Source organism: Chiloscyllium plagiosum, chromosome 4 (assembly GCF_004010195.1).
Source record: "Chiloscyllium plagiosum isolate BGI_BamShark_2017 chromosome 4, ASM401019v2, whole genome shotgun sequence".
Lineage (NCBI taxonomy): Eukaryota > Metazoa > Chordata > Chondrichthyes > Orectolobiformes > Hemiscylliidae > Chiloscyllium > Chiloscyllium plagiosum.
Genome location: NC_057713.1, coordinates 58,911,754 through 58,938,023, shown reverse-complemented (window position 1 = coordinate 58,938,023; position 26,270 = coordinate 58,911,754). Strand labels below are relative to the sequence as shown.

At 39.9% G+C, this 26,270-nt stretch overlaps 1 protein-coding gene and 1 long non-coding RNA gene across 3 annotated transcripts in view; both read right to left on the bottom strand.

Moving 5' to 3' along the window:
- Nucleotides 1–26,270, bottom strand: part of LOC122549068 (putative Polycomb group protein ASXL3) — a 294,423-nt gene that overhangs the window by 260,912 nt on the left and 7,241 nt on the right. The gene's annotated exons all lie outside the window — the stretch shown is intronic.
- LOC122549070 overlaps nucleotides 23,328–26,270 on the bottom strand; it is an 8,729-nt gene continuing 5,786 nt past the window's right edge. For both annotated transcript variants that reach the window (XR_006311396.1, XR_006311395.1), the window contains exon 2: nucleotides 23,328–24,630. This is a non-coding gene — a long non-coding RNA (uncharacterized LOC122549070). The remainder of the gene's footprint in view (nucleotides 24,631–26,270) is intronic.

Here is a 26,270-nt window from a genome sequence, read left to right as displayed (position 1 = left end):
GGACATCAAATGCTCTTGGTCTGAGGAAAGTCTTACAGCAACTTCGTTGAGAATTGAAATAATTGAGTATAGTTGTGTTACTATTTCTATTATAACTTTAAAATAAAACTTTAACTTTCATTGGTCCAAGGCATAGGCTAATTTAAGAAAAAATGTTAGGAAGAAATAAACACCTAAATGAAAATTTCTTTATCCTGAATTTCTCTTCTAAAACCATGTGATACAACTTCTAACAGTGGTTAAGTGACATTTTACACAAAACAGCGCCTTAACCTACTTCAAACCATTCTACAAAACTATCTTTAATTCTTACTCTTTTTTTCCCTTCTCTCATTTGAATTCTTTATTTTGCAATAATTGTCCATGTGCTTCCTGGTCAAAAGCTTTCCCAATTTTATGTGCACTCAATGAATTACCTATCTATGATGTAATTTATCTCTTTTAAATAATTAGTTTGGTCAACAACAACCAGCCCTTAGAAATCTAATTTCTCTTTTCTGAAAACAAAGTGACCCCATTCCTAAAGACCACAAAAAAATTCCCATCACGAATGTTACTTAAATAGTCTATTACCCAAACTAGCACTCACTCATCTATCCTTTTGATGGACATCCACTCACATAGACCCCTGGAATAGAATTTCTCGGGACCCCATAATTTTCACTTTCGGATGCTTTGATGTGTTCTATTGGACTCTGGTGCATTGTCCTTCTTCATCCTGACACATCTTAAATTTTCCTCTTATTCATTATGATATGCCTTCCCTCACTTTCAATTGTTTCAGGATTCATTTCTATGGGAATATTTTCTATGGGAATTCAAGAAGGTGGGCTGCCTTCTTGAATTGTTACAGACCAGTTTCTTCTCTGTTTCCAGCATCTCAGCCACTTAAGGCTCCCATTTTTCAACAATTACGTGCAGATGTAAGAACAACTGTGGGCCTCCTGGCCCTTTGAGCCTACTCTGCCATTCAATAAGATCATGGCTGCTCTGATTTTAACCTCAAATCCACTTCTTGCATCTCCCCAATAGTCTTTCCTCCTTGGTGATCAAGAATCTATCTATCTTTGACGTAAAAGTATTTAAAAATTCAGCATCCATTGTCTTTAGAGGAAGAGAAATCCAAAGACACACAACCCTATGAGATACTCTTTCATCATCTCTGTTTAAATGGATGACTCTTATTTTTAAACTATGACCTCAACATTTAGATTCTCCCACAAGAGAAAATATCTTTCTACATCCACTCAATCAAGATCCTCTCCACGCCCCTGCCCTCCCCGGGATCTTTTTTGTTTTCATTACATCACCTCTGACTTTCTAAACTCCACAGGATATAAACCTAGCCTGTCTAGCCTTTCCTTGTAACACAATCTGCTCATTCCAGGTATTAGTCTAGTAAACCTGCTCTGAAGTATTTCTAACAGATTAACATACTTCCCTAAGTATAGTGACCAGTACAGTACTACAGATGTGGTCTCACTGATGCCCTATATATCTGAAGCATATTATAGAATAAAGAACAATTTAGCACAGGAACAGGCCCATTTGGCTGACCAATTCTGCACCAACCATGATGCCATTCTAATTTAATCCTATCTGTGACATCCTAGCCTTTGCATTCAAAGATTCCAATAAAGTAGTTAACCATGATTTCCATTTGGCAAAACCATGTTGGCTCTGGCTTATTATCTTCAACTAATCCAACTGCCCTATTATAACATCTTCCATAATAATTTCTAAAATATTCCCAATAACAGATACTAAGTGAACTGGCCTTTAGCTTCCTGTTTAATGCCTTCCTTCCATTTTGAATAAAGGTGTTATGTGAGCCATTTTTTTTAAATCTAAAGGGGCATTCCCTGAATGTAATGAGTTTTGGAAAATTGAAACCAATGCATCAACTATTTCACTGGCTACTTCTTTTAAGACACTAGAGGACCTAGGGACTTCACATTACAGTTCCAACAATTAATCAATTACTACGTTCCTGATAATTGTAGTAATCTTGAGTTCCTCTCTCTTTCAATTTCTAATTTATAGGTATTTCAAGGAGATTACTTGTATCCTCTCTAATAAAGACTGCCACAAAATATCTGTGCACTTCATCTGCTATATCTTTATCCTCCATTACTAATTCCCCAGACTCACTTTCTGTAGGACCAGCAGTTATTTTGTTATTTTCTATGTTATTTACGTTTTGGTTACCTTTCTCTCATACACAAATTTGTTCAATCCTTAATAATCTTTTAGTAATTCTTTAGTTTTTTTATACTCTGTCCGAACTTCTTACCTGCAACATAGCTTTCCAGAATTAAATGAATGTAGCCTCTTGAGTCTGCTACAACATTCAGTAACATGTGCTAACTCTGTTAACCATTGACTCCCTTGTTGTTCAAGAAACTATCTTCCTCCACTCTCAAAGTATTCCTTAAATTTTCCTCTGCCATTGTAGGGGGAGGTGAATTCCAAAGACTCAGGACCCTCTCAGAAATGTGCAATGATATGTTTTGAACACAGCTTTGCCAAATATGAGTTCCATGTGTTGGATTATAAAGTCAAAATAATAACACTAACTTCAAGATTTCAGTATACCAGTCTATTCAATTTTGTGTTTTCCTGCACAAACTAAAGTGATTTTACCATTCACAGATAGAATTCCTGTTACTGCTACTTATGCAACTGAATTTAAGCAAACTGAGTTCTCATTCAAGAATACAATTTGTACACAGGCAAGGAGTCTTCATGCTTCGTTGCATATGGCTGATGTAGCAGAATAATCCCTTTCATAAAGCGATACAACTCCTGAATACTCAAGTGCTGATCCAAGCTGTACTCTTATGGAGAGGCCAAGAGCTTTTTCAGAGAGACCAGTGTGTATTAGTTTAAACTGGCTAAAAGACTGCTAAAAGGTAATGTTACTAAGAGTTTATCTTCTATAGTATTTGTCTCTCAACCATGCATGGTCCTTGAAACTATGTGATGGGGGAGAGATAAAACCAATAAAGCCTACCAATTTAGCTGATAACCCATGATGCAACTTTTCCAGAAAATATAGTCAATTTGAATACGTGATCACCAGTGGTATTGTTTTAATTCAGAAAATTTTATTTTAAAATTTAACCAAGAAAGTATAGGTTTTGAAACAATTTATGATCACCCTTCTTATCTCATGAACATTATATTACTTTGTTTTATGTTCTTTGATAATTTATTTTCATTGTTCCTCATTGTGCAGTGTTGAAAAACTGTGATTTATACCCTAGGACAGGCAGATTCCTCTGCATCTCAGAGCTCTGCAATCTCTCACTGTTTAGACAGTATGCTTACTTTATAATTTTGCTGTTAAAATGGACAATTTTAAACTTACTCACATTATACTCCATTTACCATCTATGAGGCCCCTCAGTTCTGAGCAATATGACAGTGTGTGGTATATCAGCCCAAAGCCTTTAAATTTATCCTTTTATTATTTTTGGAACTGCTAACATTCTTTATTGAAACATTGGGTGATATATCACAAACCTGCTTGCATCACACCTTCATTGAAAGACTTTTGACCTCGCCGCATCTGCAAACAACTGCTTCGTTGCCAATATTCCTGTTTTCCTTGAGTGTGTTGTTGTTTCCCATAACTATGCCCAAATTATCCCTAATCGCATGTTTGAATCCTATCTGGCTACAGTACTGAAATTGCCCTTTAAAGTCATGGGTGACATGCTTTCTGATATGATTGTGTTGAACTATTCCTATCTTCCTTAACTGCCTACAGCTTTCAATACACTAGACCAAATCATCTTCTACCAATGCCTCCTCATTGTTGTCCAGGTTGATGGAGTTTCCCGTGTTTAATTCCATTCACACCTTTGTAATCATAGCTACAGAATAACTTTCAATGGGTATTCTCTTCTCCTCCCATGCTCTTTCTCATAATCTGGAGTTGCCAAATGATTTAATCTTGGCCTCCTTTACTTCTCATCTATCATGCTGTCTAGCCATTAAGCTCTGAAATTCATTGTTTAAACATCTCTGTCTCCCACTTCCTTTGTAAGAAGCTCTTAAAAACCTAACTTCTTTGATCAAGCTTTCAGTAATTCCCCTGAAAGTTTATGGACCCGCAGCTTTTTTGGTTATTAGGAGCCTAACTTTCCTTGAGGCACCAGATACTAAAACCTTTCAAGAGCTGACAAATTTAGTTAATGAATATTACAACCCCAAGCCTCCTCTAATTCTGAGAGGCTATTGGCTTTACTTGGCAATTTGAGAATTAGGGGAATTCCATATCAGGATTTTTGACTAGGATAAGATGACTAGCAGAGGCATGTGACTTTGGTTTAACCCTTAATGAGATGCTGAGAGACTGATTATGTGGGATTAATGAACGTAACCATGAAAAAGCACCTGGTACCTGAAGCCCAACTGGACTTCAAATCGACTGTACAAATGGTATTACCATTGAAAAATGCAGTAAGTGGAGCATATGATTTGCAGGGTGTTCCAAGGAAGTGGACATCCTCACCCCTCCTACTGAGCTTGGGAACACCACTTCAGTGAAGGAAATTGCATTGCTTCCATCAGGACATAACCTGAACAGAGGGATTCTAGGTCAGCCCATAGTAAAACTCCAAAACAAAACCAAGCCTTAGCCAAACAGTTAAAAGTTTCTTCAGGATCTGGGCCAGCAAGCCACTGTAGTTGCTTTCGGTATGCGGATACGGATTCAAAACAGAAAAATAGTTCCACTAGGCCTGAATTGAGGACGAGAACTGAATAAGGTATCCAGAAGAGTGCACACCCTGAAAGTCTATCTGGAACAATTAAATTCCTTAGTAACATCCAAATCAGAACCAGTCAAAACAAAGGTCTGGTTAAATGGTCACCCAGTTGGAAAGGCGGTCGATACCACTGCAGCTGTTTCAGTGATCGGAGAACCAGTCTTTAACAAAATTTGCTCTGGAATTTAATCCTTACGTTTTTGCAAGACTTTGGCTAGACTGAGAAATTACACCGGGAAACGTTTACAGATGAAGGATACAACTTTGGATCCTGTTACTTATGAGAAGCAGCTGGTTAAGTTACCACCGATCGTTGTAAAAGACTCAGGTCCAAATTTGATGGTGCGGAATTGAAAAAGGTTCACTTAGATTGACTGAACATTTTTCAAATAGAAAACGGCTGCCTGAATAAAGTCTTAATTAAATACCCGTACGATTTTCAGGAAGGCCTAGGGATTATCAAAGGAGCCAAAGCTGCCTTGCATGTTGATCAGGAAACAATTCCACCATTCTTCAACATCTGCCCAATGCCATTTGTCTTATGGGCAAAAGTAGAGACAGAACCTAGAAGGTTGCAAAGTGAAGGAATCATCAAACCAGTCCAATTTGCAGACTGGACAGCATCTGTCATACTGACTGTGAAGACAGATGGTTTGTCTTTCTGAGAATTTTAAATAAATGGTTAACCAATTTTTGTAGCTGGATAAAACTTAATCCCTTGCTTAGATGATTTATATGCAAAGCTTCAGGGGTGGTGGTGGTGGTGGGAGGGTGGGGGGTGGGGATTGGGGGGGTGCTGTCCTTCATACAGCTGGGCATGAGCCATGCATACTTGCAATTGTGATTAGATGAGGATTTCCACAACTATGTTACAATTAACACTCATAAGGATTTCTACAAATGTATGAGACTGCCATTTGGAATATCATCAGCTTGTGCAATTTTTCAGTAGACGATGGAGAACATTTCACAAGATCTAGCCCCAGGTTGCCATTCATCTAGGTGGCATGCTGATAACAGGGAAGATCAATAAGGAGCACTTAGAGAACATAGATATAGTCTTTAGATGTTTCTCCTAGGCAGACATATGCCTTAGAAAATAAAAATGTGATCTACATGGGCTACAGAGTCGATAACATCAGGCTTCACCCGGTAGATAAAGTGAGGCCGATCAAAGGTGCCCTGGCTCCCATGTTTGTACTGGAACTGAGGTATTTCCTTGGGTTGGTGAATTATTACAGTAAGTTCATACCTGGCCTTCATCCTGGCACTATTACTTCAACTCTTAAAAAAGGGTCAGCCTTGGAAACGGTCACACAGCATAGTTTTCAGGGAAGTGAAGAAACAGTTACCATCCTTTAAGATGTTGACACATTGTGATCCCAAGCAAGATCCTGTACTGACATGTGATACAACTCTGGGGTATTATGAGCCGAAAGGTGGCCCAACGGTGCAGAATGCCCAATAGTGATTGAATCCAAGACTTTGGCTAATGACAAGAATAAATATACCCAGATAGAGAAGGAAGGCTTGGCAGTCATATTGGGAATTAGGAAATTCCACCAATATCTTTATGGACATAAATTTGTAACAACTATGGACCACAGACCCCTGCCAGGTATACTTAAAGAGGATAAGACAGTGCCATCCTAGCTTCAGGCTGAATTCAGTGGTGGGCTCTAATACTAAGTGCATATAGTTACAAGTTGGAACACCATCCAGGAGGCCAAGTAACGAATGTGGATGCATTAAGCTAACGCCGGCTGGCACCATGACTGGAAGAATCCATAATGGTTTTAAATTTTCTATACGCACTTCCAGTCATAACTGACAATATCAGATTCTGGATGCAGGAAGATCCAGTCCTGACAAAACTGAAACAGCTGGTAGTGATGGGTAAAACCCAAAGGGCAGTCACAACCAGAATTGAAAACCTTTTGGACCCAAAGAGACCAGATTACAGTAGAGGATGGCAGGCTCCAACAGGGTCATTCAGGGGTTTCCACAATGAAGATGTTGGCAAAAGGAATTATGCCAACGAGGACAAAAATTACAGCCAGCAAGCTTCCTTACATTCGGAGGAATGGCCAGGTAAACCCTGGATTCAGTTATACAGTGATGATGTAGGTTCTTTCATAGGCTCAATGTTCTTGTCATGTGGATGCCCACTCAAAGTTGGACATGCATAGAATTCATTCATCAAACACAGGGATGACAATAAAAAAAACTACATGCATCTTTTGCCATGCACAGACTACCAGAAGTGTTGATCGCAGATTAGATTACATTACAGTGTGGAAACAGGCCCTTCGGCCCAACAAGTCCACACCGACCTGCCGAAGCGCAATCCACCCATACCCCTACATTTACCCCTTACCTAACACTACGGGCAATTTAGTATGGCCAATTCACCTGACCTGCACATCTTTGGACTGTGGGAGGAAACCGGAGCACCCGGAGGAAACCCACGCAGACACGGGGAAAATGTGCAAACTCCACACAGTCAGTCGCCTGAGTCGGGAATTGAACCCGGGTCTCTGGCGCTGCGAGGCAGCAGCGCTAACCACTGGGCCACTGTGCCACCCACTAATGGGCTGTAAGTTACCAGCAAGGAATTTAAGTATTTCCTGAAGTCAAATGGCATTCGATATACAAGGACAGCTCTATACCATCCATCATCCGATGGTCTGGCAGAAAGTGCAGTCCAAACTTTAAAGGTAGGCTTAAAGAAATAGCCTAAGCTTCACTAGATACAAAACAGTCCCGGTTTCTAGTTGACTTTAGGACTACCCCTCATGAAACTGCAGGGATAGCTCCATACTAATGGGGAGAAGACCTTGCACTAGGTTAAACCACACCATCCTGGAAGGTGGGGGGGGGGGGGGGGGGGGGAAATGGAGGGAGAATGTCTTCAAGAATGCCAACCTGGACACAAGATTCTGCCATTTCCTTCAGGAGTGAATCACGGTGTCAGAATCCCAGAAATGGCCCTGCACAGGTAAGAGACGTGGTAAACACATGTTCAGGGTAAAGTTTGGATAGGTTTGGGTAGTCCTGAACAAGCACATATGAAAGCTGCAAGCTCGCAAACAGGGCTGGAACAAAACATGTTCAGCTCCTCAGAACAGTCAGAGCGTTCTCCCTCTCCATTAAGCATTGGAGACCATTGAATTGGAGATGAACATGCCTGATGTCACCACCTTGACGTATTAGCTGCCTGAAGAAGAGAACAAATTTCTTCTGAGATGCTCTGGGTGTAAGAGGCCAGAGACTGTGTGTTACATGCTGCCCATATCAAAGGCAGAGTTGGAGGAACCTGACTTGACGTTAAAACGTTCCAGAAGGACCTACAAGAAAAAGAATGGGCCTACATCCTCTGTCTCAGGGGCTGGTGGTAATGGGCATGTAGCAATTATAATGAGTCAGAAGTTTGGCACTAGAAAAGCACAGCAGGTCAGACAGCATCTGAGGAACAGGAGAGTCGGCGTTTTGAGCATAAGCCCTTCATCAGGACAGCATTCCTGATGAAGGGCTTATGCTCAAAATTTGACTCTCCTGCTCTTCAGATGCTGCCTGACCCTCTGTGCTTTTCCAGTGCTACACTTTTGACTCTGATCTCCAGCAGCTGTTTTCCTCACTTTCTCCTGATTGTAATGAGATCAGTGAGGTGGATATCATTGATTATGAGTTCCCTGACTGGACCAAATTAGGGAGCCCTGACTGACAGATAAGGACAGGAGTGTCAGATATCCTGACACTCTGAGAGCTGGCTCTGAAGGAGCTGGATCAGCGTCAAGGACTTTCCACAGGAAAATAAAGGGTGACTTGGTGACGGGGCATCACTCTTTGTGAGTTATTTCACATGGCTTGCGATCAAAGGAAGCAACAAATATATCTTATTGATAATGTTCTTTATAAAAGCACATTGAGGCTTTTTGTTACATTAAATATGCCACGTAAAACAACATTGCCCTCTTTGAGGTTTCAACTCATGCTGACACCAAAAACTGTTGCATAATGAAGTGTCAGAAGAAATTCTTGGATAACTAGCATTCACAAGCCTTAGAAATAGATTTGACTGTTACATATACTGAAGTACAGGAATATATGGGTACAGTGAAATTACAGGTGTACAAGGTTGTCATTCTCTGGCACCATCTTGATTACAAAACCAACATCTGAATCCAGAAACTATAACGAATTGCCGTGATCAGATACCATCTGACTATTACATCTGCCTCTTTCCTATTCTGGAATACTTGAAATCTCCAAACTTCTATTTCTCCTTCTTATATATATGTTTTGTGGTTACCTGTAACTCTGCTATTTCTATTAGTAATTTCTTGCGCAGAACCTTCTCAAATTTTCATCTATTCATTTTGGCTGTGATTATGCATTGCACTATGGCTCTTCACATAGGCTTCTCTGCCATACATATGTTTCATAGCTGGTCCAGATATGTTAATTAAAGGAAATTTAAGGGCTCTCCATGCTGAAAGCTAATAGCAGGCTTTCAAGTTTGAAAGTACCAGCAAATGCTTTGGCCACAGAAGTGAGACAGGAGGTGCCCAAATTGGAATGTGGACAGAAAGCCTATAAACCCAGCTAAAAAGCTGCTCACTACCTCCCATATATGTCCTTTACCACCCTCTCTGTTGCTAAGATGTTACATCCAGCCAACTGTCCCTCATGGTCTGTAAGAACCTCGACATTGACTATAAAGCTCCAGTTCACCTCCTTGCTCCTACCATTCGATCCTAGGAAGATGGCCTGTGGGGATGAAAGCGAGAACTGGCATACAAGGTGTACACCCAACTATCTCTGTGCCTGACTACAGCTGAAGTTAAAAACCCTATACTAAGTCCCAGTTCAATTTCTGAACAGCCAACTTCAGGCAAGGTAAAGATTGAAATACCTGATATGGCCTCAGCTTTCCATGCTAAAATAAAATCAGAGTTCATATGTTAAGACTGATATCCAATGAGTGCTGTTAAAAAATACACAAAAGTTTACTGGGTCACCACTGTGTTCAGCTGAATTGTGACCTCCCAGATTGATAAATATGCTAACTAACCAGAAAAATTGCCAATGTCAAAAGACATTCAAGATTTTTTCAACTACAGTCTGACATATCATCCGGCTTTCTGATCTGGAGAGAAGACAGTGGGCGGAAGAAGATTGAGGCCTAGATTTTGAGGTAAATACAATCGGAATGCGATCTGTTAGTAATTGCTATTAAAGAATAAATCAGACAGTAACTTCTGATAACCACATCTAAGTAGTTAACTGCAGAATTAGATTTGGTGTGCAAGTTACACTACTTCTCCAGAAGATTTATTATATTAGTATCTCATTGAGATTTACTATTGAAATAGATGGAAGGATGCAAAGGTACTGTACTTACAATGACAATTGTATTAATATATCTTTAATGTGAGAAATTCCTCACAAACACAAAATATGATACTAAGCCAAACTGGACAATATTCAGTAACAGGACCATAAACGTGGTCAAGAGATATTTTTTAAGGAGTGTCTTGAAGGAGGAAAGAGAGGTAGAAAGGCAGAGAAATTTAGATATTTTGCAATCAACCTTTTCAATGATTAGGGAGATAATTTCAGAGCCAATGACTTTGCCAAATTCAGGTACAGGCACTAACAACAGAGTGTTTAAAATCAGGGATATTCAAAAGGCCAGAAGTGGAAGGGTTTCAGATACCTTTGTGGGTTGTGAGCTGGGAGAAGATTCCAGAGTCGGGAGGAATGAGGCTGTGGAGGTATTTGAAAATACGGATGAGAATTTTAGGATCAAGATGTTTATTAACTGGGAACCATAGTTTGGTTGAAAAGTCATCTCAGGGTCAAATATGAAACCAGATTGTTAACAAGCTAATTTAGTATCTTACAGTGGTCTGAGTGACGTAAACTATTGTGAGGTTTCTAACAGAATTGGACAAGTGAGCCCTGCTTCAATGCTGGGAGCATCTCATTCCACCATTTATGCTTTTGTTAAGTGGTGCGGAAAGTTTCTCACCAGACAATAGAAAGTTGCCAATGAAAATGCATTAGTGCTTGTGAAAATCTTGTTAATGACCCAACTCATCTCAGTAACAGTCTGCTTCCTACTTCTTCATTGGTGGGCCCAGTGCAGGATTTGTTGTGGTGGCAGCACTGGCATTGACAGCAGCTCTTATATCAGCATTGCGTCAAAGGGCTACACTCTTGAATTGGTTCAGGAAGGTTGTGGACTCTGATACTTCGATTGATTTCAAGATGGCAGCATCGTCAGCAAGGTGGGCTCAGTGGCAAGTGATAGTGCCGGAGTGTGGCGATTTCGATGTTGGTGGGTCCAGAGCAAGCAGTGTCAGTGAGCCCAACTGAAGATTCAAGGCAGGGAGGGTGATCTGGACATTTTCTTTTCCTTTTTTATGGTTTCTTTAATTTCAGCTGTGATTTTTAATTATAACTGTGATTCTGGTCACTTTACTATTGGAAAGATGTTGTGAAATTTGGAAGGGTTCAGAAAAGATTTACAAGGATGTTGCCAGGGTTGGAGGATTTGAGCTATATGGAGTGGCTGAACAGGCTGGGACTGCTTTCCTTGGCGTCTCGGAGGCTGAGGGATGAACTTATAGAGGTTCATAAAATCATGAGGGGCACGGATAGGGTAAATAGACAATATTTGTCCTTGAGGTGGAGAGTCCAGACCTAGATGGCATAAGTTTAGGGTGAGGGAGAAAAATTCAAAAGGGACTTAAGCGCAACTTTTTCTCACAGAGGGTGGAGCATGTATGGAATGAGCTGCCAGAGGAAGTGGTGGAGGTTGGTACAATTACAACATTTAAAAGGCATCTGGATGGGTTTATGAATAGGTAGGGTTGAGAAGGATATGGTCCAAGTGCTGGCAATTGGGACTAGATTAATTAGAATATCTGGTCGGTATGGATAAGTTGGACCGAAGGGTCTGTTTCCGTGCTGTACATCTCTATGACTCTCTTCTAAGATGGCATGGAGAGTGGCGACTCTATAACATCTTTCACCATACTCCTATAACCTTGTACATGTATCTGGTACATGCGACAATAAAATCTAAACTAGTCTAATCTAGACTGGTCTAACTAACCTAACCTAATCTAATCTAATCTAACAAAGTTGATGTCGATATGCTGCCTCAGCGCTTTTGCCGCCCTGAAGATGAGAATAACATTCTAGGCATAATAGATGAGCTACTGTGCATTACATTCTGCTCGTATCAGAGACAGAGTTGGAGGAACCTGACCCAATACTAAAACAGCCCAGGAAGAGCTACAAAAAAAAAGAACCAGCCTATATCCTGGGACTCTGAGAAGAAGAAATGTAGTGATTGTAATGAGGTCAGCCATGTGGATATCATAGAATATGAGTCCCTGATTGGGGCTGTTAATCTGATCCAATCAGGGAGCCGTGGCTGACATACTGCAGGAGTCTGGATCAGTGGTGCTGGAAGAGCACAGCAATTCAGGCAGCATCCGATGAGCAGCTGCAGGAGTGTCAGACATCCTATCCACTCTGGGATGTAGCTCTGAGGAAGCTGGCTCAGTGTCAAGGACTTTGCATGTGTAAATAAAGGGTGACTTGGTGATGGGATACTGTGGGCTCCTGGTGAATTCAGCTCACCACTTGATTCAAAGGACCTCCATATTGGACACCAGGTACATTCCATGACCAAATCAAACCTATGGACATTGGCATCATATAAGTGCCAGCCTCTAAGAACCCTGATGACACATCTCAGTCACTTACAGGACACCTTTGCACTCCAATGCTGCTCCTCAGGCTGTACTGCCAACTAATCTTTGTAAGCTGTGCAAAGACATTTTGCATTTATGGCACACACACTACTTATGTATTGGACCAGGCTGCATCCAGCATTATGCATGATGGCTGTGATGTGTACCTTGCCTCTAAGAGACTTAAGCTTCAAAGACTCCATGCAATGTGTGCATACAATATTGTGATTTAGTTTACTGTGAGAGTGCAAGAACGACTCATAGAAACAGTTGGTTTGTTGTAATGTCTGCTTCTAATGTATAATATTTTTAAAATTTACTTTCAAATAAACTAATCCAAGGGTTGAATCAATCCAAAGCACGTAACTGATTATTAATCAGATTATAATCATTTATATGACAATGACATGATAGAGAGAAAAATCAACAAAAAAAAATTACAATTTTGGGTATTTTCGAAGTATGGCACAATGACAACTGATAATTGGACTCTTAATTTGCAAGAACAATGGCAAAAACTGTTATTTTGACAGTACCTCAGGAAGTGCACATTTGGAGCATTAGCTTTCATAAGGTATTTAATCATTTGCACAATAAGGAGGCTATATGGTCCTTTACCTTTTCCTGTCATTTATGAATGATCTTCAATCTTAACTCTGTTTTCCCATCAGAGGCAAACTTCCCTGGTTTGCTTCAAAAGCTCTACTGATCTCTGTCTTAAATATATTTAATAAGAACTAAATTCCTTAGATCCTGAACAACCACATGATTTCACATCGAAAATAAATACTTTTGAAGTTTGATTACTTGAAAATGGCAACCAGGTTGTAAATAGCAATAAGATTAAAAACCAGATAATTTGTTTTTGAACTATTGATGGAGGCGCAGAAAGAAAAAGTCAAGACTTTGAGAGAAGTTACGAGTTCTTCTTTGTGATGTGGAATCTGTCACACATAATCAAAATGGCAGATAAAACATTGGCTAAATGCCTCTGAAATAACACCATGGAGGCCAGTATCCCATCACCATTTCACCCTTTATTTACACATGCAAAGTCCTTGACACTGAGCCAGCTTCCTCAGAGCTACATCCCAGAGTGGATAGGATGTCTGACACTCCTGCAGTATGTCAGCCAGGGCTCCCTGATTGGATCAGATTAACAGCCCCAATTAGGGACTCATATTCTAACTTGCTAAATTGCTAACTTGATTCTATGATATCCACATGGCTGACCTCATTACAATCACTACATTTCTTCTTCTCAGAGTACCCGGATATAGGCTGGATCTTTTTTTTTGTAGCTCTTCCTGGGCTGTTTTAGTATTGGGTCAGGTTCCTCCGACTCTGTCTCTGATACGAGCAGAATGTAATGCACAGTAGCTCACCTATTATGCCTAGAATGTTAATCTCATCTTCAGGGCGGCAAAAGCGCTGAGGCGGCAACATCTGCCATGTCCATCTCAGATTCCAAGGCTTCCTCAACAGTTGATGGAAACTGAGAATTCACAGGTTCCGCAATAGTTAGAAAGAAGGAGCCTGGCACATTTTGCTCTCAAACTTGGCACCTTTTGCAAGTTTACAGCTTTCATACGGTTCAGAACCTTGTTCAGTTCCATCACATCCACCCAAACTTTATAGGTCACCGGACCTGGTCTTGCATTGACCATGCCTCTTTTCCATGCGGGGCCATTCCCATGGTTCCTACACCAAATTTGTCCCTGAAGTAAACTGTCTCTCCCACTTAGCAGATTTTTGTGTTCTACCTGTGGTAGCGTGTATTTATTTGTAATCAATAATAATTCTTGTTTAGAAACCTGATCCATGTTTTCTGGTCACCTGGATCTAAAAGGTCAGGTAAATAGGGGACATTTTCTTACTTCAATAAAATTGCTAACTTGATTGGGATAACTCCAAGAAGAGCAGCCTTGATTTCCAACATCCTTACCACAATGACACATGACACATGAAAAAAATTAGCAGTATAGTGGATTAGGCTTTCAGATAGAAGAATCTGGAAACTGATCTTTTCAACTTAGGGGTGTAGTGATTGTAACAGGTCAACCAGGTGGACCTCACAGAATGACTTCCCTGGTCAGGGCTGTTTACCTGGTCAAATCATAGAGCCCTGGCTTACAGACAAGAACAGGACTGTCAGACATCTGATTCACTGACAGCTAGCTCTGAAGGAGCTGGATAAATATCAAGGGCTCTCCATGTGTAAATAAAGGGTGACTTGGTTACACGTTACCAGCCCCAATGGAAACATTTCAGTAGAGATGAGAGAAAAGCATGGTACTGAAGAAATTTGCTCACGACAGTCATCTTTGAGTTAGGGTAAGCATTTCTAGCATCATGCCATTATTTGGGAAGCTGGACGCGTTCAATCCTGCCATCAAAGACGGGGCCCAGTATGTGGAAAGCATGCAATATTTTTTTCCAAACAAATAACATCGAGCCGAATGAAAAGTAATGAGTAATTCTCCTGGCAGCTTGTGGACCCACAGCTTTTTCAGTTAGTAGAAGCCTAACTTTCCCCGAGACACCAGACACTAAAACCTTTCAAGTGGAGTTGCAGGTAGATAGGATAGTGAAGAAGGCGTTTGGTATGCTTTCCTTTATTGGTCAGACTATTGAGTACAGGAGTTGGGAGGTCATGTTGTGGCTGTACAGAACATTGGTTAGGCCACTGTTGGAATATTGCGTGCAATTCTAGTCTCCTTCCTATCGCAAAGATGTTGTGAAACTTGAAAGGGTTCAGAAAAGATTTACAAGGATGTTGCCAGGGTTGGAGGATCTGAGCTACAGGGAGATGCTGAATAGGCTGGGGCTGTTTTCACTGGAGCGTCGAAGGCGGAGGGGATAAAAGGCAGAGAGAAGGCAGAGAGTTGGAATAAAAGGTTCTTTTTCGGAATGGCAGCTGGTGACAAGCGGTGTCCCGCAGGGTTCAGTGTTGGAGCCGCAGTGTTGGGTTCACATTATATATTAATGATCTCCGCAGTGTTGGGTTCACATTATATATTAATGATCTGGATGAAGGGACTTGGGGAATTCTAGCGAAGTTTGCCGATGATACAAAGTTAGGTGGACAGGCAGGTAGTACTGAGGAAGTGGGGAGGCTGCAGAAGGATCTAGATAGTTTGGAAGAATGGTCCAGGAAATGGCTGATGGAATTCAATGTGAGCAAATGTGAGGTCTTGCACTTTGGAAAAAAGAATACAAGCATGGACGACTTTCGAAACGGTGAGAAAATTCATTAAGCCAAAGTACAGAGGGATCTGGGAGTGCTAGTTGAGGATTCTCTAAAGGTAAACATGCAGGTTGAGTCCGTGATTAAGAAAGCGAATGCAATGTTGTCAATTATCTCAAGAGGGTTGGAATATAAAAGCACTGTTGTGCTACTGAGACTTTATAAAGCTCTGGTAGGCCCCATTTGGAGTACTGTGTCCAGTTTTGGTCCCCACACCTCAGGAAGGACATACTGGCACTGGAGCGTGTCCAGCGGAGATTCACACGGATGATCCCTGGAATGGTAGGTCTAACATATGAGGAACGGCTGAGGATCCTGGGATTGTATTCATTGGAGTTTAGGTGAGATCTAATAGAAACTTACAAGATAATACATGGCTTGGAGAGGGTGGACGCTAGGAAATTGTTTCCGTTAGGCGAGGAGACTAGGACCCGTGGACACAGCCTTAGAATTAGAGAGGGTAAATTCAAAACAGAAATGCGGAGACATTTCTTCAGCCAGAGAGTGGTGGGCCTGTGGAATTCATTGCCACAGAGTGCAGTTGAGGCTGGGACGCGAAATGTCTGCAAGGCAGAAATTGATAAATTCTTGATGTCACAAGGAATTAAGGGCGACGGGGAGAATGCGGGTAAGGGGCAACTTTTTCACGCAGAGGGTGGTACGTGTATGGAATGAGCTGCCAGAGGATGTGGTAGAGGCTGGTACAATTGAAACATTTAAAAGGCATTTGGATGGGTATATGAATAGGAAGGGTTTGGAGGAATATGGGCTGGGTGCTGGCAGGTGGGACTAGATTGGGTTGGGATATCTGGTCGGCATGGACGTGTTGGACCGAAGGGTCTGTTTCCATGCTGTACATCTCTATGCCTCTAAGAGTTGAGGGATTTAGATAAAGAATATTACAATTCAAGCCTCCTTTAGCCTGAGATGCTATCAGTTTTACTTGGAAATTCAAGATTTTTGGGTGGCATTGTGGCAAGACTTGTAGTTAGCACTGCTGCCTCACAGCACCAAGGTCCCAGGTTCAATTCCAGCCTCGGGCGACTATCTGTGTGGAGTTTGCACATTCTCCACGTGTCTGCGTGGGTTTCCTCCAGGTGCTCCAATTTCCTCCCACAGTCCAAAGATGTGCAGGCCAGGTGAATTGACCATGCTAAATTGCCCATAGTGTTAGGTGCATTAGTCAATGGGAAATGGGACTGGGTGGGTTACTCTTCGGAGGGTCGGTGTGTGCTTGGGCTGAAGGACCTGTTTCCACACTGTAGGGGATCTAATCTAATCTAAACCAAGGGAATTAGTATTGGGATTTTGCCTAGATCTAGATGACTGCTAGAGAGATATGACTTTGTCGAATGCAGAACATAAATAAGCCCAGGTAAAGAAGGAAGGTTTGGTGGTCACATTTGGAATCAGGACGGTCTACCTATGCCTTTATGGATATAAATTTGTAATAATAACATACCACAAATCCCTGCCAAGTCTACTTTAAGAGTACAAGGCAGTGCTGATCCTAGCTTCAGGCCAAATTCAGTAGTGGGCTGTTCCCAGTGTGTATAATTACAAATGGAACACCAACCGGCCAAGGTACACTAGTGATCATCTTCCAAGATTGTTTGGACTCTGGAATAGTTCCTGCAGATTGGAGAGTAACTAACGTAATCCCATTATTTAAAAAGGGAGGCAGAGAGAAAACAGGGAATTATAGACATCAGTTGTGCCAGAGTCTATTATCAAGAATTTTATAGAAGAACACTTAGAAAGCTGTGGCAGAATCAGACAGAATTAGCATGGATTTACAGAAGTGAAATCATGCTTTATAAATCAAGAATGTAACTAGTTGAGTTCATCGGGGAGCCTGTGGAAGTGGCTTACTTGGATTTTTCAGAAGGCTTTCAACAAAGCCCCACATAAGACAGTAGTGTGTAAAATTAAATGCATGGGATTGGGGGTAGTGTATTGAGATGGATAGAAAATTGGTTGGCAGACAGGAAACTAAAAGTAGTAATAATAGGTCTTTTAATGCAATGCAGTGACTAGTGGGATACCATAGGAATCAATACTGGGACCCCAGATATTTACATAGTATATTAATGATTTAGATGAGGGAACAAACAGTAATATCTCAAAATTTGCAGATAGCACAAGACTGGGTGGAAAGGTGAGTTGTTAGGATGCAGAGATGTAGAAATATGATTTGGACTGGTTAAGTGAGTGAGCAAATGCATGGCAGATGCAGTATTATGTGGATAAATATGAGGTTATTCACTTTGGTAGCAAAAATAGAAAGGCAGATTATTATTTGAATGGCTGTAAATTGAGAGAGGGGAACATTTAAAGAGACATGGGTGTCTTCATGTACCAATTCCTCATGTACTTTGAGGTTTACAAAATCATGAAGGGTATAGACAGGATATATAGAGATAAGCTTATTCCCAGGGTGAAGGATTCAATAACAAGAGGTCACACTTTCAAGGTGAGATGTGAAAAGTTTAAGGGGGATACATGCGGCAAGTACTTTACACAGAGGGTGGTGGGTGTCTGGAACGCATTGCCAGCGGAGGTGGTGGAGGCAGGCATGGTAGATTCATTTAAGATGCATCTGGACAGATGCATGAATAGGTGGGGAGCAGAGGGATACAGATGCTTAGGAATTGGGTGACAAATGTAGACAGTATAGTTGGATCGGCTCAGGCTTGGAGAGCCGAAGGGCCTGTTCCTGGGCTGTAAATTTTCTTTGTTCTTTGTTCCTGAAAGTAAGTGCGCAGGTGCAGCAGGCAGTAAAGAAAGCAAACTGTACATTGGTCTTCTGAGTGAGCATAGATTCGAGTATAGGAACAAGGATGTATTTCTACAATTATAGAAGGCATAGGTGAGGCCACCCTTGCAATACTGTGTGCAGCTTTGGTCTCATCATAGGAAAGATGTTCTTGCCACAGAGAAATGCAGCAAACATTTACCAGATTGATTCCGAGGATGTCATGACTGACATATGAGAAGAGATTGAGTCAGTGAGGATTGTAATCATTGTAGTTTAGAGGAATGAGTAACCTATAAAACTCTAATAGGACGAGACATGCTCGATGCAGGATGGATGTTCCAGGTGGTGGAGGAGTCCAGAACGAGGGGTCATAGTTTAGGGATAAAGGGCAAACCGTTCAGGACTGAGATGAGGAGAAATTTCTTCACCTACAAAGTGCTGAGCCTGTGGAATTCACTGCCACTGAAAGTAGTTGAGGCCAAAACATTGTGTTTCCAAGGAGGTAGATGTTACTCTTGTTTTTATAAAGGTATCAAGGAATATAGGAGGAGAGTAGAGTTAGGCTATTGAGCTTGATGATCAGCCATGATCATATTGAATGGTGGTGAGGCTTAAGATGGTTAACTGCCTACTCCTGCTCCAATCTTCTATGTTTCTATGTAAACAGTGGTGTCATGAATAACAATAGTCATGAACTAATTGAATTACCACAAAACACATCTGATTTACTAACTTATTGAAAGGGAGAAAACCTACTGTCACTACCTGGTCTAGCCCATTTGTGACTGCAGATCCACAGCAGTGTTTTACTCTTAACTTTCCTCTAAATGTTAACCAGGAAGAATAAACATTGTCTTGTGAAAGTGCAATCATGTTTAAGCAATTTATAGGAATTTGTTGAATAAGTAACACGAGCTGTAAAAGGACAGCCAATAGGTGCACTATACTTAGATTTCTAAAAGGCATTGACAAAGAGCCACATTAAAGGTCGTTCAATAAAGCAGTAGCCTGATATAGGGGATAACACATTAGCATGGATAGAAGGTTAGCAAGATTGTACAAAAACAGACAGAATAGATTAATAGGTCTTATTAATGATTTTCACAATGCGCTCAATGGAGTCCCACAGGAGCCTTTGCTGGGGCCTCAGCTTTTTACAATATATGTCTACGACCTGATGAGAGAAGTAAGGACATAGTAGCTAAATTTAGAGATGACAGAAAGATAAGGGGCAAAATATATTGTGAAGAGGTCATAAGAATGTAGAGATGGATACAGATAGATTGAATGAATAGGCACAAGTCTGGAAGATTGAGCATAATATGAAGTTGTTCACATTGTAAGGATGAATAAACGAAAGATTATTACTGAAGTGGAGAATGACTGCAAAATTTTGAGGTGTAGATGGATTTAGGTGCTCTACTGCATGAGTCACAAAATGTGAACAAATTAAGTAGAGCAAGTAATTAAGAAGGCTAATGGGATGCTATCTTTTATCATGACAGGAATAAAAGATACAAATTAGAATGCCATGCTTTAATCGTATAGGGCATCGGTGAGATCACATCTTTAATATTATGTGCAGTTTTGATCTCCTTATTTAAGGAAGGATATAAATGCTTTGGAGACTGTTCGGAGGAGTTACACTAGATTGACACTTGGAATAGATTATCTTTGAGAAAAGATTGAATAGGCTTGCTTCCAGTAGAATTGAGAATAAGGGATGACTTCAGTGATTCTGACTGATCTCCATAAGGTGGACATGGAGAGCACATTTCTTTTTATGAGTGAGTCCAGAACTAGGAGGCACTGTTTAAAAATTGACTTGCCATTTTATGGCAGAAATGAGAATTTTATTTGTGAGAGTCTTTGGAATGCCCTGTCTTAGGAGGCAGTGTAGTTGGGGGTAAAGAATATTTTTAAGCCAGAAGTAGATAGATTCTCGTTAGAAAAGGGAATTAAAGGTTATTGAGAATTAATGAGAATGTGGAATCCATTAAACAGTTTAGCACATGGTCTTATTAAAGGTGGAGGAGGTTTGAAGGGCCGAATGGTGTGCTTCTATTCCTATTTCATATGTTCTTATTAGTAAGTTATTCTACTACCAACTGCATTTCAGATGACTCCAGTGAACACTTACACCATGTTAGTAGTAGATGGGTACAACTATCTCATAGTATGTTCGCAGTGGCAGACTCCTGAAATCTTCAGCCATACAAAAACCACAGCCAAATGAGGATGGTAGAGCAAGCTCAAGGCCAAATGGCCTACTTTTGCACTTAATTAACATCCAAAACATATCTTTCCTCTTGAAATTCTAAAAATGAAGGTTTTCCCAGCTGCTAATAGGAATGGTTAAGCACGGTGGCTTAGTGCTTAGCACTGCTGCCTCACAGCACCAGAGACCCAGGTTCAATTCCCACCTCAGGCAAGTGGCTGTGTGGAGTTTGCACATTCTCCCCGTGTCTGCGTGGGTTTCCTCTGGGTGCTCCGGTTTTCTCCCACAGTCACAAAGTTGTCCAGGTTAGGTTGCCTGTAGTGTTAGGTGGATTAGTCAGGGGTAAATATCGAGGTGTGGGTTTCTCTTCGGAAGATGGGTGTGGACTTGTTGGGCCGAAGGGCCTGTTTCCACACTGTAGGTAATCTAATCAAAAAAAGCAGTATCACAAATGCAAATGATCATTACGGCCAGAAAAGGTCAATTCACAGCTCAAAAAAGCTGTTGCCTGAAGTGGGGAAAGTCAGATGGTACCAGCAACTTGAAAGTTTGTTCATAATGGCTTAACAAGAAATTCAGTTCAATGGCAGTAAATGTTGGTCTTACCAGTGATGCTCAAACCTTAAGAACATAAATGTCTAGCACCTAGATGAAGCAGTCATACCAAAGAAGTCACTCTGGTAACAGGTTTTTTTTCTTAATTATAAGCACTGTTCTAAAACCACCATAGTTTCCTGTTACAGGTTTCTGCTGCACTTTTGCTGTAATGACAAAGAAGTAGTTCAGGAGAAATTCCAGGCTAAAAATTACGTCTCAATTATTCTTTCCATTCAGAAAAGTAATAGAATGTTATTATATATCACAAAGGGAATTGCATGTGAAAATAATGATGTTATGCTTCAATTATATGGATTTTAGTGAAACTGCATCTGAAGCGTTGTGCATGGTATTGGTCACCTTATTTAAAGATGTAAAGGTGTTGGAGGCACTTTACAGAAGGTTTACTAGCCCAATACCTAGAATGAGCAGGTTATCTTATGAATAAAGGTTGGACAGGCTAGGCTTGTATTTGTGGAGTTTAGAAGAGTAAGAGGTGACTTGGTTGAAACATATAGGATAGATGTGTATAGGAACTTTCCACTTATAGGAGAATGTAGAAGTAACATTCACTGTTTAAATAAATAAGGGTTCATCCATTTCAAACAAATTAGGTGAAGTTTTTTTTCTGAGAAGGTCATGAGTCTTTGCAACTCTCTCCCTGAAAAGGCGGTGAAAGTAGAGTCCTTGAGTATTTTTAAGGCTGAGTAGATAGACTCTTGTTAAGCAAAGGATTGAAAGATTATTGGGATAGGCAGGAACTTGGATTTGTGGTTACAATCAGATCATCCATCACGGAGCAAACTCAAGACAGTGGATGGGCTATTCCTGCTCTTGATTATGTATGGGTGTCAATTATCTCAGTTGTTTGGACAAATCTTTGCATCTTTCTTGGGTCATCCACCTCGACTCCCAATAGCTCTAGTTCCCTGGAATGACAACCCAAAATTCTGGGGCACTTTCTCACAAGGTTGATTTGTGGAAATAAGAAATGTCTTGAATCTGCTGTCCTGCACCAGAAGTGAGAATTTAAATCTTTGATTCTAGTACACAACCACGGTATCACATCTTGAAAAGCTCATATATCTAATATTCAAACAAGCGTGATTCAAATAGCCTCAATGTTATATTAGCAATGCCAATTAACTCATATGTTTGATTCACTAAATCAAAGCATTTTAAAAATGACTAAATGACCTGCTCCTATAATAACCAATTCCATTCATGAGACAGATTTGAAAAAAAGGGCCCACAAGTACAAAACAACCAGACAAACAAATTACTCTTACACTTTCCAGCCTGGCAACCTGGAATCATTGATGATTCAAGATTGAACTAGTTAAATAAATGGCTTCATGGATAACATAAAGAAGGCAAATTAACAATTTCAGTGGAGGTCACTAAAATGACCTATTGTAATGGTTGTTTAATATAGGTCTGTCACCCTCATCCACAACATACACATATGCAATTCTTCCTTAGGCATTGGATACAAGCTAAAAATTTCATTCGACCTTTGGTAATGGGGATTTTCTGATCATGTGGCCAAATTCTATATGTATCTTGGAGTTGTGCTCTTCCCTTGCATAAAGACATTATTTACAGTATACTCTTTCAGGCAGTCTTATATGAGTTGAGCATTTACAACTATCTGCAAAATTGACATAAGATTTAAAAAAAGGCACTATTTTATAAAATGCAAGTTTTTAATTAAAAGTAAAAGTTGTTTGGATATTTTTTCTTGTATGGAGAAGGGGACTGGTGTTTGCAGCAGAGACAGATGCGGATGATTGTTTTGTGTTTCGTGCTGACCTTGGATATTGCAGCCAGAATCAGTCAGCCAGACCTTTACACTAATGAATGACCATCTGTTCAAGATGCTGATTATTAGAAACTAGTAGAAAAGTTCCTGGAGCACTACAACACAAATGGTAGTTTCAACAAGAAATACAACTCACAAGAGGAAGGGGAGATACGAGAACATTTTAAAATCATGTGACAAGTTTAGACGAAGGATGAATTTAGGAAAGGAACACAAAAGAACAAACAATTATTTGCACCTTAAGAAAATACCATGATTCTATTATGGGAGGTTAAGCAAATAAACTTATTGTATTAACAACTGCAAGTAAAATTTTCCAGAGAAAAAGAATAAAGTATAACAACTGTTATACTATCTCCAAGGCTTTTTTTCAATACCTCTAAAATGTCTACTATTTTACCTTGATTCATTGATATTGCTTTCATAAGCTTGTAATACATAGTTAAGCAGACTGAATATAGTACTTTAAATCACAAATACTTTAAATCACAAACTGCAGATGCAAGAGTTAAAGTTTTCCTAAATTCTTTTGATTTAGGGATTGAGCTATTGGATTTGGGAGTAGCAAATACTAGCCACTCCAATGTTTAAAAATGGAATTTGCAAACATATCAGTTCATCAAAAACAATAAAGATGTGCCTCAAAATGTCATCAGAATCTTTTATACTTCATTCCTTTTTTTCACACACAACATTCTGAAATGTCAATTTAGCACTAAGCTGAAGCAAGAATTAGTGGCAAAAGGATCACAAGAAGCTGGCATCAACTGTATTAAAATAGATGTCACAAATACAAAAAGAAAATATTATGGATACTGGAAGTCATGCAACTTGCACATGATGGTAGCTTAGAGCATAAAAAGAATTGGGGAAGTTGAGTTGCAGCAACCGTGAGCCTACCAGCCTAACAGATGTTCTGAAGAACTCATATTGGACTTGAAATGTTAATTCTGTTACTCTCTCCAAATATGCTGCCAGAGTTGCTGAGTTCTCCAGCACTTTTTGTTTTTATTACATATTCCATAAACCCTAACTCAACATGTGCACTTCTTATTCTCCATTCTTTTGGGGTTATATTCCAAGGAATAACATTTAATGAAATTCCACAGGCAGGAGAAAATGTCAAAAAAAAGAGTCACTTTCTTTTAAACTGGTGAAAAAAATTAGGTCATTTGCAACAGCTCTTGTATTCCTGGCAGTAATTCTTCACAGCTGTTACCAAAAAAACTTGTATAGAAGTGATGGTCTTGCCACATCTCTCTCTATTGCAGAGTTTGGGTTTGAGCATAGACTAACCCATCCTTATCAAGGCTATTGGTCTGGATTGTACTAGTTCGCAAGCAGATGGAATATTTAAAGCCCGATTTGTCATCACTAAGTGGATATAGTCTTTCCACAAATGTGAAGTTGCTGATATTGATTCCATCCTTTCCATTCATTTGCCCTAAAATAAAAAAGTTAAAATTACCAAGTTAGTGAATTAAATGTTTATGACAAAAAGAAAGTGCTGAAAATACAAAACAAATCATCAAGCATTTGTAAAAAGAAAAGATAGGTTATCATATTGAGTGTGTACCCTTCAGTTCTCATAAAGGGTGTACACCTAAAATGTTATAAACCTGTCTTTTAACTTTATTGTCTTTTTAAATAAAAACTTTACATATGCTGACTGGCTTGCTTTGTATTTCAGATTTTCATCAATTGTAGGTTCATTTTACTAGCTTATAACTAAAGATGGGGCATCATTATCAATGGTGTTATTGCTAACATTCAAACCTAATAAAAAATTTTCAGCCGAAACATGCTTCCCGGAGGAGTTTTTCATAGGAGTTGCAACAAAATAAAATTGTAACTTTTCACCTCCTGTAAGGAGGCAATATTTGTAGTTGAGAACATTGTATGTCACAATGATCAAGTGTATGATAAATGAAGCATTTTAACCAAATTTAGCTTAAAATTAAATCAAAATGCAATATGCTGGAACCCAGCAGGTCTGGAAGCATCTGTGGAGACTGAAAACAAAGCTTTACATTTGTATGGTACTTTCCATAACCACTAGATGGTCTCAAAATACCTTACAGTCAATTCAGTACTTTCGTAGTCACTGCTGTAATGTAGGAAACATGCGATTTGAGCACGAATCACAGCAAGTAGTAAAATGGTGATAATAAGAGAAGGGGTCACCCAGTAGAATATTTACCGCTGCTACTATGTGTTAACTCAATGTAGTTATAAGTTCAAATTTTCTGTTGAAACTCTGTAACTATAAAGCTGAGAAAAAAGTCCTTATTAATAGCATCCATTTCATTAAAGAGGTTTCAATCTAATCCACATTCAAGAGTCTGCTCTGAAACCCTTGCTCACATTTTGACTACTTTGAAATTCCACCATAGGTGAGACAATCCAGAGCTTTCTAGGTAAAGCAAACCATAACATTCAAAATAAAAAAAAGTCAATTTGCTTTATCTCCTAATGTTAATGGATCCTTTAAATATTCTAGGATTCAACTCTGTATTTTCACCAAAACTAACCAGTGTTTCCTTGAGCCAAATCTATGTGTACCAACTTTCATTTGGAGTATTTGTAATATATTATTTATGGGTAATCAGAGCAACAGGGCAAAAAATATCCCGGCCTACACCGAGTGGCAGAGATGAGGCCCCTTGGTCCTTTAATCAGCTTTTTTTGTGATATTAATTGAGAGACAAATATACAGGAGATAACTCCCCTGTTTAGCAGCTGAAATCTCTCTCTAACATTCCATCCAAAGGCAGTGTCCAACAGTGCATTGCTACTTTTCAGTACTGAAATATTACTTAAAATGAAACATTAACTACTTTTTGGAGGAGAAAGTGAGGACTGCAGATGCTGGAGATCAGAGCTGAAAATGTGTTGCTGGAAAAGCGCAGCAGGTCAGGCAGCATCCAAGGAGCAGGAGAATCGACATTTTGGGCATGAGCCCTTCTTCAGGGATGAGGAAAATGTGCCAAGCAGGCTAAGATAAAAGGTAGGGAGGAACTTGGGGGAGGGGCGTTGGAAATGCGATAGGTGGAAGGAGGTTAAGGTGAGGGTGATAGGCTGGAG